Here is an 18,931-nt window from a genome sequence, read left to right as displayed (position 1 = left end):
CCAGCTTCTGGAAGCCACCTGTATTCCTTGGCTGGTGGCTCCTTCCTGCCTCTTCAAAGCCTGCAGCATAGTGTCTTCAAATCTCTGGTTCTCTGACCTTGTTACCCTTGTCACATTTTCTCTCTTACTCTGACCTTCTCTTTCACTTATAAGGACCTTTGTGATGACATTGGGCCCACCTGGATAATCCAGGATAATCTCATTTCAAGATCCTTAGCTTAATCAATCCGCAAGATCCCTTTTGCCAGGTGAGGTGACACATTCACAGGTTCTGGCAATTGGGATATGGACATCTTTCAAGGGGTCATTATTCTGTCTGTCACAGGCCTGGCAGTTGGGCTCTAGGGTGAGGAGGTAGGAGGTTGTCAGCAGCTCCAAATTCCAAGCCAAAGAATTGAACCTGGCTTGGGGGTGGGAAGATGGATAAGCATGTGTGCGCATCAGTTGGGGCTGGCGGGAAGTGTGTGTGTGTGTGTGTGTGTGTGTTTTGTACAAAGATAGGGTTCAGGAGGCCCATGAACTATCATTAATTCATTCATTCCTGTGAAAGTGTCCCTCTCTTTAGATTCTCAAAAGTATCTTCACTTCTACTAGGTTAAGACCTTGCTTCAGGCCCTAAACAAAAGAAAGAGCTGCCAGACCCCACAGATCTCAGAGCTCCCTAGAACCATCCTCTTTGCTCACTGTCGCAAGTTCTATTTTTTCTTCTTCTTCTAACTTTTTTTTTCTGGCTACCGTTTATTGAGTACTTACCATGAGTAGATAGAGTGCTACATGCTTTATCTCTTATTTATCCTGTAATCCTTGCTGCATCTGTTAGCATGAGGTGTCCTGCCATCACAAATAAACCACAGAATTGCAGTGTTTCGACACCAAAGAGGCTGTTTCTTGTCCACAGGACCCTCTGTTGCTGGAGCTCTGGTCCCAGGGCAGCTTTCCTCCACATGATGGTTTGCTATGAAGGCCTCGTCCATGGGGCTGCTGCACATCCTCCAGGACCTGGGATCCTCTGCCTCTAGCACTTAGCTGGGGAAAAGTGAGTAGAAAAGGTTTACCTGCTCCTTAAAAAGTCCTGGCCAGAAGAGGCATGTGTCTTTTCTGCTCACATTCTTTTGTCTAACACATGGAGTACTTGGCCACAAGGGGGACTGGGTTATGCAGCTGTCTGGCTGGGTGGTTTCCTCCTAGCAGTGACTCAGACTGTGCAAGTTTCAGAGAGTGAGCATTTTTGGTGGACAGCTGCTATCTCTTCCATCCCCTGAATAACCCTATTTGGTATGATTATCTCTATCAATGAACAAATCAAGACCTGGATATTTCTAATAACGTGACCTGGTTAAGTAAGTGGTATAATCAGGATTCCTGCACAGGTCTGTCAGAATTCTGAGTGCAAATCCTGTATTTGTAACCAGTGCCTCATGCCAGCACTTGTCCTGCTGCAATGCTTATCAACCTCCTTTTTGCCTGACAGTCCTCGGAGGGGTCAGCCACCCCCTGAACCCATGGGGTATCAAGTCTGCACCCCCTGTTCTGAGAGGCAGCCTAGAATCAGCCCCTTGCTGTTCTTTCCTGCTTTCTGTCTTTCTCCTGTCGAAATCCCAGGTCCCTTGTGCTGTCTCCAAACCCCATGATCCAGGTATTTTCTGATCTCTTATTTCCCTCAGTCAACAACATGGATCCATCATGGTTCATTTTCCCAAACCTATTCCAAAGGTGGTGCCAGACATCTAGCCCCAAGCATCGCCGTCTTTAATTCCTCCCTCTCCCTCATCCATCCGTTTACCTACCTCTGACATTTATCCTGTGCCTACTCTGTGCCAGGCACTATGTGGTGTGCTCGGTGGAAATGTGACCCAAGACCTGGGCTTAAGGAGCTGATGGTGGCTATTTCAGAACCCAGTAATGCCAGCATTTATCCTCCTCTCTGTTTCCACTGTCAGATGTTCAGCTCATGCCCTTATTCCCTCTTTCTTTGAGCACTCAGTAATTTCCTCACTGGTCTCCTACCTTATTTATCTTTAGTTTAATTGCTTCCATATGTTGTTGCCAGGTTACTCTGTAGAAAGCCATGTCTTGATTATGTCAATTTCCAGCCCTAAAATTTCTATAGCCCCCCAATTTCTGTTGACCACAGAATAAGGTTAGAACTCTCTAGTGTGACATACAAAATCTTCCATGATCTGTCACCTCTTGATTTTTCTAATTTTATATCCCATTTCCCCCCTTTCCCATCATCCTACCCCAAACTGATAGCCTTATGAGTCTCTCCATATTTTCCTTCTTTACCCCTCACTTGCATACGCACCCCACACATACCCTGGTTTTTTTCTGACATTAAAGTGTTTGGTCCTGCAAGTCTCTCATATGAGTGAGTCCATTTGTGCTCTATAAATAGGTGTTGAATGAATGTCTAGGTCCTAGCTTGGTCTCTAGCGCAACTACATCCCAAACATAATACTATGTACCTTTGTCATGGCAATAAATTCACTGTATAATATTTATTTATGTATGTGTCTTATCACTCCTACTAGACGGTGCTCAGGGCCATACGTGATTTACCTTTAGTTATGACATGCCAAACCATCTTCCACCTGAGCACAAATGCCCTGCACATAGTAGGTCCTCAAAAAAATGTGTGTGTGTGTGTGTGTGTGTGTGTGTGTGTGTGTGTGTGTGTTGAATGGTTAGAATGGTTAGACCCTGCTGGAGTACTTTGAGGATTAGAGAGTCTACTTAAGGCACACAGTAGGCTCTCCTCTGGGAACATATCATGCTAAGGTGTTAATGGCTGATAACTGTGCAGAACCATTTCTATAGGGGCATTTAATAAGGAATCTAAAGGGATAAGTGTCTAACTTTAGGTTCCTGGACCAAGTGGGAGAGGTGTTTGGAGGCAGGGCTCCACTAATCATTCCTCATGGACAATGGGATCCTCAGCACAGAGGCAGCCTGTCTGTCCACACTGGAAACAATTTATGCCTAGGAATTAACACTGTAAAGTGAGGTGCCCCAGATACTGATGGAGCCTGGGGTACTGGAGTGGGAGACACTGGGTCATCTATCATCTAGCACAGGATTGGGCAGAATATAGGTTGAACAAGTTAGTAAACGTATCAGAGCTGGGGTGTGAATGAGAGCTCTAGTGTAGGGCTCTTTGCAATAGTCACCTCTCTGGGTGCTTCTCACCGAGGTGGAGACGGACTTAGAGTACTGAAGTGTTATGAAGCTTCACTGTTGCTTTTTTTAGTGAGTAGGCAGCTTTCTAACCGTGCCCTTTTGATAACCACACGTGTTGCTGTCCTCTTCATTTGGTGCCAGTCCTGGGGAGCACAGACAGGCTGGGGGTTGTGTCTTTATTAGAGACATTAGCCACCAAGGGAGCCGGCTCAGAGTTTCACATGATTTTCTGCTGAGTAGGTGGCCAGCAGAGTCACCAGGCACCACATGATTTAATTAGAGACAAGATTTCAAGCTTTGTTTGTGTTCCCAGGATTTGGCATGATGGTACAGCTGGGACCCTGGTATTTTGGCATCCTCTGTTTAGGTAATTGGTACGGCAGGGAGGGCTTCATTGGACCAACAGTAAGTTTTCTCCACTGAAGGTTTACAATACCCAAAATACATTTCACTGACTTTAAATGAGTCACTGGATACAATCCAGCCAAGGAAGGCACACGTCTTAGAAACTCTGTTGCTTAAATTCTTCTCTGAGACTTCGGAAAGGCAGGGTTTGAAGCCCAACACACCTAATTCTTATATTAGTGATGTAAAGCTAACTCTTTTCTGTCAGTCTTCTCTATAGTTTATCTCCCTTGTACATTTCAGAATGTTGTCAATCAAAATGAAAAGTATGACATAAGAATCCATCATATCGCAAATCCCCTTATCATCCTATTTCTCTTTCTCTAATCTGGTGTAACCTATTCTTACTGCTGCTATTGCTCTCACCTTGCCCTGGGCCATCCCATATCCAAATGACTCGGCGTTGCTCCAAATGGAGATGACAGTTCTTGGACTATGGGCTATCATCGATACTTTCTGCCCCCATGACAGACGGCACTAATTAATTGATTACAGTCCACTTTCTTAAAGAGCTGGTCTTGTGTATGGAGTTCTACTCAGGAGACCCCCAGGCAGCCACCACTGACCAGTGAAAGTTAGCAAGTGAGATAACACCTATTTTCTCAATTAAGCAGTTTCTATTGACTTCTAGAAATGAAAAATGAGGATTTAGCTCTCTTAAAATATCCCTTCTCCTATCCTTTCTTCTCCAGGATTTTTTAGTTTTTCTACTGATCATCTTTGTAACTTTAAGTAATATGGTTAATTTTCTCTTTTTTGTTCAATCCAGTTTAGCAGTATTTCTTGATGTCCTACTTTATAAGAAGAGGGTAATAGCTTTCTTGCAGTTTTCTTCACTTTCCTCTCCCATTGTACTTTTCCATGAATTTTATATTGTCATATTGTTAACATTTACGTCCTTTTCTTTGCATGGTGTGTCCTGCTCACTCTTAATGAGACAGTCTACCCCCACCAATCTCTTTTTGTTAGCCTGCTTTATTTTTCTTTAGAGCAGTTTTCACCATTTGAAATATTACATATTTATTTTTAAATTATCTCTGCTCAACTGGAGTTTAAATTTCATGAAGGGAGAGAATTTGTTTGTTTAGTGCTATATTCCTAGCATCTAGAATACTGTTGGCATAGTAAGTGAGGTGCTTAATAAGTACCTGCTTAAGGAATAAACGGATTCTAATCATGCTCCATACCCCTCAGTTAACTCTTATTGGCTGAACCAGCCCTTTTTGTCCACTAGGGCATTGAAAACTTCCATTGAAGGCACTCTCCAAACTAGGATCCCATTAAAGAAATTTACTTATTATCTAGCTTTAACTTTTTAGGCATATTGGCTTCCTGAGGAAATGGAACCCAGAACAGGGACATTTTGATAAGAAGGAGGACAAAGAAGGGGAAATTTCACAACGTCAGTTTGCTTAAGGAGGTGAAACTTTGGGAGATTTAGAATTATGCAGAATAGAAACTGAAAGGAGAGGCAGAAAAGGAAAGGGAACTTTACCTACTTAAAATATTTCTTCTTGGACTGGCTAACAGCTACATGTATGTAGTAGCAGTGTTCTGAAAAGACTGGCCTTTGAGTCAGATAGACTTGCGTTCCAATTCTTCTCTGCTGTTGGCTGTGTGACATTGGATGAGTTACCCAACCTCTCTGGAAAATTCATTAGCATTATTCATAAAGATAAACTCCTGTTTAATAACTTCTGCATACTCCTGCTCAAATGCTCAAACATAAAATGGAAAGAGTCTCTTGATGCCCTGGAGGAAGAAAAGGAAATAAGGGCTGTATTGTTCAGTTATAAATAATGAGAGGGGCTATATTTTAAATGAGGAAAGTACTTCATTATCTCACATGACAAGGAGTGTGGTGCTAGGTCATTTGTGGGTTAGTTCAGTGGCTCTGTGATATTAATGAGTAAGGTCAGAGTCTGTTTCGGCTGTTTCCTCAAGATTTAAGGTGGCTGCAGCAGCTTGAAGGATATCCTTATGTGACAGAAAGATTGGAGAATGGGAAAGGGTTTTCTCCTCACATTCTTCCTTCTTTTATCAGGGAAGACACTCCTTCCCAGAAGTTCCCAGCAACTCTTATTTATGCGTAGCCACAGGCATGATGGGAAATGAGTATGTGGCATTTTGAGCCTCCATCATGGAAACAGGCTCCACCCAGAGGAAGCAGTGGGTAGATCTGGCTATTGGGTAAGCAACTAAACAGTATGTATGTACTCCAGAGATAAGTGACTAAGGGAATGTGTTTGTAGCAGATATTTTTACTCAGCTTCAACACACGGTGCTACAGGCAACAGTAAACACCTCCAGAATATCTCTACATAAATCCGAAGAGTAGACACTTAATCCAGATTACTGAATAAGAGTTGCCATTTCCTACTATGTACTAGACACTCTACAAATATCAACTTATTTATGTTTTCCAATAACATCTCATAAAGTAGGTAGTATTATTCCTCTATTACACAGATCTAGAAATGCATGTCAAGTTGCCTAAGGCCCCCTAGCTGGTAAGTGGCTGAGTTACAATTGGAAGTTAGAGTTTTCTGATGCCTGTGTTTGTTGTACTTCTTTGTCTCCATCACAATCTTCCCCAAATGCTTACCTGCCCCAGCCAGGAAACATGGTCTTCCTCTGGGACACAACAAGATGGCCAGATGACTGCCTCTGAGGCCCTTTCTAACACACTCATTTACGAAGTGAGCATTCTTTGATGGTTTGAAGAGATCTTTTAGTTATTTTAATTTTTTTCCTATTGACCTGAAGGCATTAAAAAAAAAAAAAAGTACACTTAGGTATGATTCAGTGATTCTGAGTACTTTTTTTCCCTCCGTTTTAAATTTTTCTCTCTGATTGCTCCATTCTTGTTTGCAACTCTCGTGGCTGGATAAAGCCTGGGCAAGTCTTTGGATGTCAATCATTTTGAAGGGCGACTTTCTTGCATGACTTGGTAAGATCTGAAAGGAGGATAGCCGCGATGGGGAGGCTGTGGTGAGGCGTCCCCAGGCAGCTGGCAGTCTTGAGCATCCAAATGTAATTGCTCTGTTTTATTCACCCCAGCCTGCCCGCTGTGTTCATCAGGCTGGCCAGTGAACAGAAGGGAATCAGGGCTGAGATGGCCTCAGAAAGTCAGGCACGTACAACCAAAGTTAAAAAATATGTAAAAAAAAAATTACTTGGATGTGATTTGCTCTCATAGAACTCAATTTCTGGATAAGAACAAGAAGAAACAGTGCAAAACTGGAGCACTAAAATTCATCTTTGCCGAAGAAAATGCAGGGAGAGCTGTGAACATTTAATAATTTTGGTATCTAACCACCCATAGTAAGTGCTTGCTTAATGCATAGACAAGACAGGGAGATTTAGAAAGCAGGCATCTCAAGGCATTTCCAATTTATTTAAGGAACTCTTTGATCTGTTTTGAAATTTAGGATTCTGCTTTTGACTTTGCTAGATAAAGTTGGAGTAGAAATGAATTATTCATATGAAATATTGCCTCAATAACACTGCATCAAATAAACATAATGAAAAGCTGCCCATGTTATATAAGGGTAGCTAAGTCACAACTCTTCTGAATTGCAAAGTTAAGCACTTGGGGCTAGATTCCTCTCCAACATTACTCTATGGAAGAATCTGCTTAGGAGGATGTAACACTCAGTTCCTTTTTATTTCCAGTCAGATATGCGTTTGTGGTTTATGGGTTTAAACTGCAGTCATAACCATAAATCTCACAGTCCTCATCCTGAATCCATCCAAGTCATTGGAGGCCTGAGAGCAATTTCCAGGACAATGTATCCCACACCACTTCAGCATTTTAAGTTCACCATAAAAATATGGTAAAACCAGTATGTTCCCCCTCCCTCCATGAAGTATGATATTTTCAGCAGCCTCTGAAAGCATACCCACATCCATGCCTTGAAGGGAAAATTTTAAGGCAAATAGAACCATCACTTATCAGCATCATCTTTTCTGATGATGCTTTGGATAACAGGTTAAAAGAGAGAGAAGGATAAACCAAACCTAAACAGTGCACATCTGGGGAATTGAGCTCTGCTGCAATTCAATAGATAACACTCGAATTCTTGCTGACAATCCGATTTTAAAGAATGGTAGTTCAATAAAGGTATAGGAAGTCGCCAGAGTCAGACTTGGGCAAAATGGTGAGGAAGGCAGAGTGTCTTCAGAGCTGCCCTTGTCCCCTGTCCCTCCTTTCTTCCTCTTCCTTCAAAAACGTGTATAGCCATGTGCTGTGTACCAGGCACTGTGCAATGGTAAACAAGACGGCATGGGCTTTGCCGTCAGAGAGCTGATGTTTTAGAGAGGAAGAGACGCAATAGAATAAGTAATGAACAAACGTGTGATGAGCATGAGGCCTGGGGAATTGAAAGGTTCTGTGGGAACGCATGGCTGGGTGTCCTAAGTGTCCGAGAAGATGTCCTTGAGGAAGGGCAATGTAAGACTGGAAGCCTGCATTAGCTGGGAGAAGGGGTTGTTGGTGAAGATTTAGGAGAGAATGTTTCATGTACAGGAAACAACATGGGCAAAGGCCTGGAGGCCAGATAGATTGTAGCATGTTGAAACCGAAAGGAGTTTTCTTTGCCTGGGGCTAAGATTTCCAAGGGGGAGACTGGAGAGAGATAAGAGATAAGAGAAATTAAGAAGAGATCAGATTGTAAAGAGTTTATGTTAGAGAAGATAAAGGGTTTGGACTTCAGAGCAATGGGGAGCTACTGAGGGTTTTCAGCAGGGGTGTGGCATGGTGAGATTAATGTTTTGGAAAGATCACTGATGATGGTCTAAAGCAGTAATTGGAAGGGAGCAAGGATGGAGGCACAGAGATGCATGGGAAGCTGTTGCAGTCACCTGCTGAGGGATGGCAGTGGCCTGCAGCAGGGTGGGAGTTTGGGATGAAGAGCTTTAAAAGAGATACTATTAGTAGGAGTTGGTGACTGATTGGGTGTGAGGGGTGACCGGGATACCCTCAGGAAAACTCTCTCTTAGAGGACAGAGAATAATTCATTAAGAGAATTGAGCATTAGTCAGGAGAGGTAGAGTGAAGAGGATACATGAGAGAGATTTTCAGATATTTAGTATAGCATTGCTTACAAAATGTTTTGATTAAATTTATTGTCTCCAAGTGACCAGTCAAGAGTGCATCTATTAAAATATTATATGTCCAAGGAAAGTGAGTGTAGGTATTCTCTGAGCTCATGCATTGCATCGTAGAATTGGGGAGTGTGTCCCAGTCCAAGTATTCTCCATCACAAACCCACGGGTGAGGAAGAGGAGTTAGGGCTGCTGAAGAAAGGGGCAGCTGAGCTCCTGCGATCTGCTGTGTCTGTTGGGAATACGTGGGTACAGAATAAGTACTTCTTGACCTGAACTGCACTGTGGGGCTTCAGAGGGTAGGCTTAAAGTTACAAAGGGGAAGATAGCAGCAAGGCACGAGGAAGAACTTTCTGACAATTGTCTGGCAATTGTTTCAGTGAGGTGAATGCCTCATTCCTGGATATGTTCAGGTGGATCTGGCCATACATCTGTCAGGCAGGGGTTTTCCTGTTGAGGTCCACATCACATGATCTCTCGTGTCCCTTAATGGCTGTCTGTAAATAAATGATTCTAAGGAATTACACTCCCTGCCAGCCAGGGGAAGCTGTCCATCTCACTCGTCACTGTACAATCACAGGTCAGTTTGAGGAGCACAAGATTATTATTATAGGAGCTTTGAGTCTCTCCAAAGAGTATCATTGTTCTGTCATTCCAGATGTTTGTCATCTTACAGCTGTATTACACTATGGTCTCTAGATATTGTCTTCGCTTCTCTGAACAAAATTGGAAAGAGAATTTTCATTTTATCAAGTGAAAGTAGCCTCACTAAGTTCTTTTACAGAGACGTCTGTTTTATAATTCAATGCATGATATCAATTTGGGAAAAATAATTAAGAAAGATCCAGAGGAAAATATTGTATCAATTCTGCCTTTAGCTTGGCTACCTTACAATAAAGAGGCAGAGAATCAATCTGATATTAGGGCTTAAAGTGAGCATGAGTTGTATGTGTTGTTTACAATTCTTTTTGAAAGCACTTAGGTGCTCTTTATAATATGAACAGATGGCTGCTGAGGACCCTCCTAAAACTGTCAAATTCACTTTACCTATGTCCAAGTTTTTACCTAGGTTTGCTAAGTAAATAGAAGCCTATCATCTCTTGTGTCACCTCTCTTCCTCAGGGTTATGCTTTTAAAAGCATTCTCAGCAAGAAATAAGTTTCATTAGTGCTTGGAAAATAAATTGGTGAGGTGACAGATTCTGTGGTTTGATGGAAGCTCAATTATAATTGTATAACATAATATAGCAAGTGCAGATGAAATCCTATTAGGGTCTGGAAATCCAATATCTCAGCTCTATGACTTTTAATTGATCTTTACACATATTGTCATTACAGTCAAATATCTGAGCTGATTCCAGTACACGTAAACAAATGTAAGCACATTAACTCTGTTAATAATTTTAACAAGTAATCTGTATTTCCCATTAGATTGTCTCCAGTTTTGCCTTGGCATAATTAAAGATATCAGCAGTGATAAGCCTAATGTGTTATTTAAAGTATGCATGTATTGAAGTCTTGCTTTTGTCATTAACTACATCGTGATGTAATCTATGTAGCCATCATCCAGAAATTAGACTTTGTCTTTCTCTGAAGCAAACATGGATGGTGGGGGTGTGGGAGAAGGAGGCCTTGTGGGGCGGTGCAGAAGCTGCAGATGAACAGTAGAGTCTGAGTTCAAGTTTTGACTTTACCACTCAGATACCCATGTGAAACCTTTAAGCTTTCTGATCCTGTTTCATCACCTCTCCTAACAAAGAGATGGTCCGCATTTTTTCTCTTGGTGCTAACATTCTGGTTTCTATAAGGCAGACACTGACTCCCTTCTTTGCTAATAATTGACAGTTGAATACAAATACTGTTGACTTTATGTTCATTTTTGCTCAAATTTCATACAACTGGACAATGTAAGCTCAGTTGTGTGTGTCTGGAAAGGTGGTAAGGGAAAGTGTTTCTCTTGCTGATTGTCATATCTGCAACATCAGGCTCAGTACCTGGAACTTGCTTAATCAATATTTGCTGGATGAACGAATGCATGCATTCTAGTCATTCTACCTTCCCATGGAGATGGATTAGAGAGATTGGCTGGGCATCCCCTCTCAGTATCCCTTGTGTTATTATCCTTCGGCTAGATGAAAACATCATGAAGTTACTCTGAAAGTACACCTTTAATGACATGACAGGACATGACAGGACATGACATGACATGACACTGAATGCCTTCTCCTATCCTTAATGAAATGGAAGTGAATCAGAACAAACCACTGTCCTCTGGACTGTTCCCCACACTTGCCTATTAGAGCACAGCCTGGAGATGCTTCTGTTAGTCAAGGGCAAGCGGAGACTTATTTGTCAGTTTCCAGCTTGCACAAAGTGGGAACTAGTGTGTGCTACAAACATGACATTTGAGAATGTTCTTTGAGTACTCCAAGAACATTAGAGTCTCAATCATGCTGTAAACAAAAACAACTTTTAATACCAGCTATGACTAATCCAGTGCTTTTGTTCATTAGGTAGAACAAACATTCTGATTTGCAATCAAATATCTACAATTATCATGAAAGCCTGAGAAAAATCCTCCCTGGCAGGAGATCTTATCTCGGCACACAGAACAGATAAGGTTCATTCCTTGATAGACAATCTCTATGCCTAGGTGATCCCAGTAAACAGTCTTTTCGGAGTGATTTTTAGCAAATGGGTGGCTTATTCAGGGTTTTATCTGTTTAAGTTCATCACTTTCTGAAATCGTCTTTGCATATATTAGCATATATTCATTTCACTGATTCTTTGTTTCTTTCAATGGGGATACTCTGCTCCTTATTTCATCTGATTTGCTTTTGAAATGAAGAACCCTTTTCTTCTTTAGGTGTCCTTTGAAAATAAATAGAATTTCCTGTACATTAAAAAAATAAAAATAGCAGAGTTCTAATAGCAAGCCTTCATTAAGGGCAAAAGCCCCACGAGAAAAATCATTAGTGCCTTTCCTCCTGCATTAAAAACTTCTAGGAAGAAGATGGAGAGAGTATTAGGAATTCCTGAAGTGAATGAGATCAACTCCAAGGTGACACCAGCCTCTCTTGGATTAGTGACCTTTTGCTAGGTTTTTCTTGTTTGCACAAGCAGAGGCTTTTGACATATTCCCCAAGACCCTTAATTCCTCTCTCTGTTTGGCATATTACCAGCAACATAAAAAAGAGAGAAAGAAGGAAGCTCTCATTTTATCTTTGAGCTGCTTAAATATTTATGTTCTAATTTGTTATTGACTTCATGTGGAGTTTTATCAAAATATAGATGGAAAAGTTTAAAGATCGCTCCTGGGAGAGCACTTAATCCATTTAAAAATAAATTTCTAATGGCCAGATTTTCTGGGCTTAAAACATGAAGCTATGAAAGAAAGCAAAACCAAAGAAGCCCAGTCTATATGCTGACATTTGTAGACAAGGATAAAGGAAAATTGGTAATGAAAATGCTAATCAAATATCATTGTGAATGCTCATTTTTTTCATTTTTAAAATATTTGATGGAAGCCTTTACTAGATTTCTATTTTAATTACTTTTCATTTGCAAAAAAATGAAACCTAATTAAAAACACCCTAGGGTAAACCTTTGGGAATGAGTCTCTGTTGCATTTCGCCTCCTGTTCCTATTTCACTTTTAGTATGCTCATGCTTTCTTAGACACTTAATATGTTAATTCCCTCAGAAATAGCTACATGTTAAGTGCAGGGACTGGGCAATATTTATAGCAAAGGACTGAATCTCTAATGGTGAAATTTCAGAGAACAAAAGGAGAGATCAGTTTAAACAGATCATATACACACATTCTTTCAAATCCAGCCATATGGATCTATGCTTGAAAATGTATCCTCTATCACTGCTGCCTTTATGACATAACTAACATTATTTATCCTTCTATCCTAAGACCTTGCTGACTCTGTTTTTGACCAAAGTTCTTACAGCAACAAGTTACATATTGCAAAGAAGAAGTGCCTTATTTAACTGAGAAGGCTGTTGAATACCTACTTCAAAATTCTAACCTAACAAGACTTAGTTTATTGGCAAAAGTAGTATATATTTTAATTATTTTATAAAGACTAGGTACTGCTTTGTGTATTTTGATTTCTAGAAGATTTTCTTATTTGCTTGGATCAGAGTTTCCCATATTTTAGGCCTCAGATCAGGTCCAGCTCAGAAAAAATTTTTATGGGTACTCAAAACAAACATAAATTTGAATGGAGAAAAAAGGAAGGAGGGAAGGGTGGAAGAAAGGATGGAAGGAAGGAGAAGGGAAGGGAGGGGAAGAGAGAGGGAGAGAGAGAGAACCTTGTGTATCCCCCGATTCTTGTCTGGACTCAGAGAAGTGGGACACAGCTTCTCAGGGAATGGGCAAGGTCCATGCTAAAGAGGCAGAAGCAGAACACAAACTTTGATGACTTCTCACAGAAATAGTGCTCATTCCCTTCAGATCTACCCGGCTTGGCTCAGAGCTACATCTTCAGTCAAAGAGAGGCATGACCCCTGTCCTGAAATAGGCTCACATGCTGACACAAACCTGCTACAAGTTACACCTTCCTGAACTGAGAACAAATGGCAGAGTTTTCAACACAGTACATGAGGTGGCTTCCAGCTTGGAGGTTGTAGGGTGAGTAGAGCTTCTAGCTCCCTCATTAGGGATTTCATGGTGTGATTGTCTCCTGTCGAAAATGGAGAGGACCAGGTATTGGAAAGCCCTGAAAGGTGCCTTCTCAAGCCTCTTGTACAAACTGCATGTTACCCAGATCTAATATCAAAATTCTGGCCTAATTTCTTACTATTGTACCAGGGCCAGCCATGTTTGCTATTTATCTCAGGCATCAGACTTGTGCAACGTATTAGTCAGGGTTCTCCAGAGAAATAGAACCAATAGGAGATTATCTATGTATGTATGTATGTATGTATGTATCTATCTATTTATCTATTATCTACCTATTCTTACTATAATACATAGGATTTATTATAAGGATTGGGTCATGCAATTATGGAGGCCCATAATTTGCCATCTGCAAGCTGGAAGCCCAGGAAAGCTTGTGGTGTAGTTTGAAGACCTGAGAACTGGAGAGCTGGTGGCGTAGATTCCAGTCCAGACCTGAAACCCTGAAAACCAGGACAGTGAGGGCAGAAGACTGATGGGCCAGCTCACACATTCAGGCAGAGAGAGAGGGACTCCAACTTTCTGCCTTCCTGTTCTATTCAAGCCCTCAATGTGGGATGATACCTACCCACAATGGGGAGGGACACAAGCTTTACTCAGTCCATCACCAGTTCAAATGCTGATCTCTTCTGGAAACACTCTCAAAGACACCTCCAGAAATAACACTTAATCAGATATCTGGCCCAGTCATGTTGACACATAAAATTAGCCATCACATTCAGTCACCCTGAAACTGGCTACCTGGTTGTGGCCCAGGAGAAACTGGTGGGGTAGGTCTGGCCCAGGACCCTCGTAGCTCTCAGAGACCTTGCAATCTAGGGGGAAGACAGGGCTGCCACGTTGCCCATCTCTGGGAAGTACAAAGGGAAGCGTGCTTCTGGGTGACCGGCAGTGCACAGCTTGCACAGCCATATATGGTGACAGAGAGCCATGATAAGATTTGTGCCTTAGGAAGATCACAACAGAAATAGGTGATACTGAAATGATACATCCAGCAAGAGCATCAGAAGCATGTTGCTTAGCAATATAGAGGCAACTACCTACCGAATCAGCTAAAGGTCTGAAATGATTGCTTCTAGCATGTGGTCCTGGGAATGGGAGGTGTGTGGAGGGAAGGGAGATACTTGTTTGTCATTTTAAACCTTTGATTTATATTTAATTTTTAAAAATCAGGTATAATAGAAAAACAATACTATAAACATATGTGTGTATGCATAAATGTATGCATGTACATGTGTATGTATACATGTATGTGTATGCATGTGTGCATATTATGTATGTGTGTGTATGCATGCATGCATGTATGAATGCACACACGCGCATAAATACTCTTTGAAGGATAAGGGAAAAATAACCCTGAGGACATTGTGGATCAAGCACTAGGGCAGGGAGAGCCACTAACAGGCAACCACTGTAGTGGCTCTGGCCAGAGTAGACTCAGATTGAACCCAGGCCGTGCATGGAGAATGGAATTGGTTGATCTGAGAGATACTAAAGAGGTGGAAGCAACAGGACTCAGTGCTCATAAACACAGGCTTTCTGCCCCACATCCTCATTTCCTTCCCTGTTGGTGGGGTGGGTAGGTGGGAGCAGGGAAGGCAGGGAGGGGGAGGGGAGTAGGCGTTAGAAGCCATGGGGAAGGAAAGAAGGCCTCACAGGCTTGCTGCTGGGAAAGGTGTTTCTCTTCTTTCTGTGGATGCAAAGTATCTCCCACATTCTGGAGCAGAGACTATAAATAGATGCAATTCATGATCATCTTCCCCCCAACTATTTTGTACCCCTTCCCCAAATATACACATGTGCCCATGTATATGTTGGCTCTCTTTAACATTCCTTCATTTTTGTTTCCTTTATACTTTCAGTGTGATGTATATTTGGTGTGTATGCGTGTGTTTGGGGGTGTGGGGTAGGTCACACACACCGGGTGAGGATGAGTGGTTTAGGGAGCCTGAGCTGCATAGCCGAAAAGGTTTTATTCTACTTAATAAAGAAGATATCTGTTTTTTATTTTATATATATATACACACATCACCTATCTACGTATCTGTGTCTCTATGTCTCTATCCATGTTCTTTGTATGTATCTATGTGTCTGTGTATGTATGTATGTATCTCTATATCCATCCATCCATCCATCCATCCATCTAAATTTTCTGTCGGGATATTATCTGTATTACTGACCCCCCATTATAGTTTCATTTGGGGAACCCTAATTTGGATCTGACAAAGGTACTTCTAGGGTCACAGAATTCTCTCTACCAGTTACTAGTGAGGCAAGAATCAGTTCCGATGACCTCATTCATCTGTCAAATATAATTTAGAGCTTGCAAGCCAGTTACTGTGTTAGCTTTCTCAGTATCCATTCCAAACTCTTTCCCTTGCCTTTACCATAGAAGTTGCAAAGCTAAAACTCACATTTAAAAATTTTAAATGTTTTTTTAGCATCTTTATTGGAGTATAATTGCTTTACGATGTTGTGTTAGTCTCTTCTGTACAACAAAGTGAATCAGCTGTATGTATACATATATCCCCATATCCCCTCCCTCTTGCGTCTCCCTCCCACCCTCCCTATCCCACCCCTCTAGGTGGTCACAGAGCACCGGGCTAATCTCCCTGTGCGATGCAGCTGCTTCCCACTAGCTATCTATTTTACATTTGGTAGTGTATATATGTCAATGCCACTCTCTTACTTCGTCCCAGCTTACCCTTCCCTCTCCCTGTGTCCTCAGGTCCATTCTCTAAGCCTGCATCTTTATTCATGTCCTGCTCCTAGGTTCGTCAGAACCATTTTTTTTTTTTAGATTCCATATATACACTCACATTTTTAGATTGCCTTGAAACCATGGGTGGCCATGTAACACTGTTCTGGCCAATGAAACGTAAGTAGGAAGTCTTACTTGTGATTTCTGATAAGGCCTTTGCTTTCTTGATACAATGGACAGCACCATCCACCTTTATTTTATACTCTATCTTCCTTTTCTGCCTGTAATAAATGTGATTGCTGGAGCTCTAGCAGCCATAGTAAGACAAAGAAAATGAGAGACCATGGCCCTAATATCCTACACTTGATAAATCAACACTATCAATTACCTCTCAGATTTCTTGTAGAAACCCTGACAGTTGGGTTTTCTAAGACTCAGAACCAAATGCAATCCTTGACTGATATAGGTAGGCAATGGAAAAACAGGGGAAACAGGACAGGATAGAGTCTCGGGCTCATGATTTTGTGAGTAGGGCATCTCTACTGGAGTTGAGGCTTTAAGCAGTGTCCTCCACAGACATGCCTTGGAAGATCAGGTCTCATTTCCTGCCCGAGAAACCTGGAGCACACAGACTGATGCAACACATTTCTGGCTATTAATGCAGAATCAGTGGCAACTCCAGTGTTAATCCTGCAGGCTGGAAATAAATTATGCTCTGTCTCCACCGGACCGAATCATTACTAAAACAGCATTAATACCTATTTATATTTTTCTATCAATATTTCATAAATTTGAAGAGAAACAGCTGGAAAGAATTCAGATGATTTCTTCTCTGTGTGTGCTTTCAGAGCATCAGTTATTGCTGTGGGGCACCTTCAGCATCTCCTAAAGCTGCAGTAAATCTCCTAGTTCTAACTTTGAAGATTTTAGAAATGCTAATAGTGGAATGTGTATGAATTATTACTTTTGCTCTACTGCAGTGATACTTTCCTGAAGAGTAAACAAAATCCACATTCAATTCAAGAATGAATGATCATTTTTTGGGGGGGGGTGCTTGGGTTGAGGGGGTGTGAGCGAAGAGTAGGAGAGGTGTGTGAATTTCTTAATTGTTTTGAACTCAGTTTCTCACTGAGTGAAGCATATAGATAGGTGAAAGAAGAGTGTGAGTATAATATCTTTATGGGTGTTTTTAAATAAACATTTCACATTTTCTAACTCATCTGATGCTTATAAAAATAGTACTTGGCAGGCAGGTTAATTATAACTACTCCCATTTTGTAGATAGGGAAACCAAGCCATAAAGTATTTTTTTTCTTGGAGGGCTTCTCAGTGTTCTCACCACTCAGGATTGCTGTTACAATGGAGAGCTACTGGCCATGTCTGTTACCTCACTGTCCTTCAAACTTGGTATTAAAAACAACAACAACAACCAAAAACCAGCCAAAAACTCGACTAACTTCCCTCAGTCAACTCTTGAATACAACAACAACCAAAGAATGAAAATGTTTGTGAATCTCTTTATATCTGCATCCAAATTGAACCAGAAGAGGTAAGGAGGGAATGAAAAAGGGAAAAAGGAGGATCAGAAGTAACAACTATTGAATACTTGCTATAGGCTGGGAAGGTGTGGGATCATCATGTCAGGGACTAGGGCAAGAACTATGTCCAAGGTACATTATTCCCATCTTACAGGCAGAGAGATAGGCTCAGAGAGGTTAGTCACTTGCCCAAGGTCAAACAGCTAGTATATCATGGAAGAGTGATTATACTGAGGAATATGTTTTCAAAGTCTATGATCTTAATAAAGAAAATGTAGTATATACATACAATGGAATATTATTCAGCCTTAAAAAAAAAGGAAATCTTGCCATTTGTGACAACACCGAAGAACCTGGATGACATTATGCTAGGTGAAATATGCCAGGCATAGAAAGATAAATACTGCATAATTCCATTTATATAAGGTACCTAAAATATTCAAATTCATAGAAGCAGAGAATAGAAAGGTGGTTGCCAGGGGTTGAAGGGACGGGGGAATGGGGAGTTATTGTTCAATTACACAGTTATATACGATGAATAAGTTCTGGAAGTCTGCTGTACAACATAGTACCCATAGTAAACAATGCTGTGTTGTACACTTGAAAATTTGTTTAAGAGGGTAGGTTTCATATCAAGTGTTCTTTATCACAAACAAAAGTACACTTCACTTGTGCTTTCACGTGTACTTTTCATTGTATCTAAGAAGATTTTGTTTAACCCAAGGTCACAAAGTTTTACTCCTATGTTTTCTTCTAAGTGTTTCATAGTTTCAGCTGCTGTATGTAGGGTTATCATCCATTTTTAGTTAATTTTTGTGTACAGTATAAGAAAGTAGTTCAACTTCATTCTTTTGCATGTGGATATCCAGTTGTTCCAGCACCACTTGTTGAAAAGTCTATTCTTTTCCCATTGAGTTGTCTTGGCTTCCTTGTCAGAAATCAGTTGACCATAATAAATGTAAAAGTTTATTTCACACTCTCAATTCTATTTCATTAACCTATATGTCTGTCTTTATACCAGTACTTCGTAGCAGGTTTTGAAACTGGGAAAAGTGAGTCTGCCAATTTTATTCTTTTTCAGAATTGCTTTGACTGCTCTAGGTCCTGTGTATTTTCATGTGAATTTTAGCATAAACTTGTCAATTTCTGCAAGAAATCCAGATCAGATATTTCTAGGGATTGCAGTGAATTTGTAGATCAGTTTGGGGAGTAGCCATCTTAATATTGTCTTCCAATCTGTGAACATGGGATATCTTTCCATTTATTTAGATCTTCCCTTTCTTTAACATGTTTTGTGTTTTTGAGGGTACAAGTTT

The 18,931-nt window shown here is 41.0% G+C and overlaps 1 protein-coding gene across 2 annotated transcripts in view; it reads left to right on the top strand.

The window, feature by feature from the left end:
* The window catches only part of LOC111168723 (uncharacterized), a 567,745-nt gene that overhangs the window by 393,971 nt on the left and 154,843 nt on the right, over nt 1–18,931 (top strand). Inside the window, exon 1 of one of the 2 annotated variants that reach the window (XR_004024460.2) lies at nt 48–1,036. The exons of the other annotated variant lie outside the window; for it this stretch is intronic. The gene's annotated coding sequence lies outside the window, so the exon portion shown is untranslated. Of the gene's footprint in view, nt 1–47; nt 1,037–18,931 lie in introns of those variants that run through there. 2 annotated transcript variants of the gene reach the window in all.

This window comes from Delphinapterus leucas, chromosome 11, assembly GCF_059928025.1.
Source record: "Delphinapterus leucas isolate spDelLeu-1000000601 "Yukka" chromosome 11, BTC_Dleu_Yukka2, whole genome shotgun sequence".
NCBI classification, from domain to species: domain Eukaryota; kingdom Metazoa; phylum Chordata; class Mammalia; order Artiodactyla; family Monodontidae; genus Delphinapterus; species Delphinapterus leucas.
This window is presented reverse-complemented; position numbering and strand designations above follow the sequence as displayed.